Below are 2,702 nucleotides of genomic sequence, written 5' to 3' on the forward strand. Positions count from 1 at the left end.
TGTTTAATGAGTTTACTCATTCTGAAATGTATAACTTTTCAGTGTCAGCTTGTGTGGGTGTGTGTTCATGTAGCATGCCATGGGTTATGTGTGGACATCAGAAAACAAGTTGCAGAAGTCCGTTTTTCTCCTTTCCATCTTGTGGGTTCCAGGGATCAAAGTCATTGGGGTTAGCAGCAAGAATTACCTGCTGGGCCACCTTGGCGGCTGCCTCAACCTTGTTTAGACAAGCTCTCTTGTCATTAAGCATTATGTACACAAGCTAGCCGGCCCTTGTGTGTCTGTCAGGGATTCTTCTGTCTTTTCCTTCCACCTCCCCATAGGAAGCTCTGGGATTACAAACATGCACACCTGCAGCTGGCTTTCATGAGGGTTCTGGGGATCCAGACATGGACCTGCAAGGGTCCTTCTCTCCTTCCACCATGTGGGGCCCAGGGATTAAAATCAGGTCATTGGGCTTAGTGGCAAGCACTGTCCATTATGCCTTTTGTTTTTAATCTCCAAATAATCAGAAAAATAATTGGTTCGTTTTTAATTTTACATTATTTTTATAAAATAATATTAAAACATAGTTCTTGGGGCTGGAAAGAACGCTCAGCAGTTAAGAGCACTGGTTGCGCTTTCAGAGGACCCACATGTAGTTCCCAGCACCCACATGGCAGCTCACAACTGTCTAACTCCAGTTCTAGGGGCTCTGACACCTTACACAGGAACACATACAGGCAAAATACCAATCAAGACTATACACAAAAAAGTAAATAAAAATGAAAAAGACTAAATTCTTAATATATGCCACATATTTTAAAATATTTTACGTACTTAATCCTTGTAACAGTCAGTAAAATAGATATTACTCTATTTTGTAGGTAAAAGAAATCAAGGTTGGGCTGGAGAGTTGGCTCAGAGGCTAAGAACACTGCCTGCTCTTCAAAAGGTCCTGAGTTTAATTCCCAGCAATCACATGGTGGCTCACAACCATCTATAATGAGATCTGGTGCCCTTTTCTGGCGTGCAGGTGTACATGCAGACAGAACTTTGTATACATAATAAAATAAACCTTAAAAAAAACCAAGGTTGCTATAGATATTTTTTTAGTATGTAGCTATATTAGGATTCAAACCCAGGCATACCGGTTCTCCTGTGCCTTTAAAAAGTACCCTGTATAAGCACGACAACCATTGATGGTTGCTTTTAACTGTCAACTTTGACAAAATTTAGAATCACCTGGAAGAGAGTTTCAGTTGAAGAATTAGATCAGGTTGTCTTCTGGGCATTCATTCTGTGTGCCATTGTTTTAATTGATGTGGGACATTCCAGCCCATTCCCTGGTTTGGGCTCTGGACTGTGCAGGAGCAGGAGGGCTGCCTGAGCACAAGACAGTCAAGCGCCATGCTGCATTCCTTTTGCTCCTCTGTTGATATGGTGACTGGCTGTCTGGAGCAACTCCTGCCTCTGCAGCTTCCCAGAAACGCCGAATGGGGACCTGCGATTGTACGACAGATAAGCCCCTCGTCTCCTAACTTGCATTGTTAGGAAATTTTATCACAGTAACAAAAGGGAAACTCTAAGAGGTATCATTTTCTGGATATTTTATTCAAACAGATTTACTCCCTTTAACCTTTTTTGTTGTTGTTAATTCTGGAGACTGAGCTTACTGTAAATGACATTTCTTGTCCCAAACAAGTTTTACCGTTGATTGTTAAATGCCCTCTTCTGATCATCAAAGGCATCAGGCACACAAATACTGCACATACATACATTCAGGCAAAACACTCCATAGACTCATAAAATCTTTAATTAAAAAAAGTTTGTCCATAGCACCACACAATGATGTGGAACATCTTGAGTAGACAGTTAAGGCAAGAATTCCTTTTTAAGGGGGGGGGGCTTTTTATTTCTTAGAAGAATGAGGGAAAACCTATTTGCAGTGTGGAGAGTTTTTCTTTTTTCCTCCGTATTTACTGTAACTTACCCCTTTCACATCTTGTGTTGGAAGGCCACACATCTGTGAGCTTTTCCGTAGGAGAATTCAAAAAAGGTCAGGAATGTTCTGGTTGTCTCTGTGGTGCGTTGGTTTGTAGGCTTTTGTTATGGTATGAGGGCAGAAGTACTCTGTCAGTGTGCAGCACTTGCCAGGACAGCTCGGCCTTTATGTCCTTTCCTGCCAACAGCTCTCTTCCTAAGGATTTGTATGTCATGCTGCACGCATGGTACCCATGGAAGGCGTAGATACACAGGAGCATGTATATCAACTGGGCAAGGTGGCGCACACCTTTAGGTCCAGCACTAGGGAGGCAGAGGGCACTGCATTTGAACTCACCATCCAAGATGCAGGCTTTTCCACAAATACATGTACCATGGGATAGCTGCTTCTGTTAGTAAAAGTATGTGTGTAATGTGCATCAGAGCATTTATATTGACTCCATGCTCACCCCTGCCCCGTCTTTAAGTGTATGTGTGACTGCGTTCTGGGTGCCGGTGGAGGCCAGAGGAGTGCCAGATCCCTTAGAAGTTACAGGCAGTTGGGAGATGCCCAACTCAAGTACTGGGAACTGAACTCCAGTCCTCCATGAGAGAGAAGCCAGTGCTCTTAACTGCTGAGCCATTTCTCTAGCTCTCCGTGTTCAGCTTCACACATCACACATTTCATTTTAATTTTTTTTTTTTTTTTTTTTTTTTTTTTTTTTTTTTTTTTTTTTTTT

Source organism: Psammomys obesus, unplaced genomic scaffold (genome assembly GCF_907164565.1).
Source record: "Psammomys obesus unplaced genomic scaffold, mPsaObe1.curated_primary_1811, whole genome shotgun sequence".
NCBI classification, from domain to species: domain Eukaryota; kingdom Metazoa; phylum Chordata; class Mammalia; order Rodentia; family Muridae; genus Psammomys; species Psammomys obesus.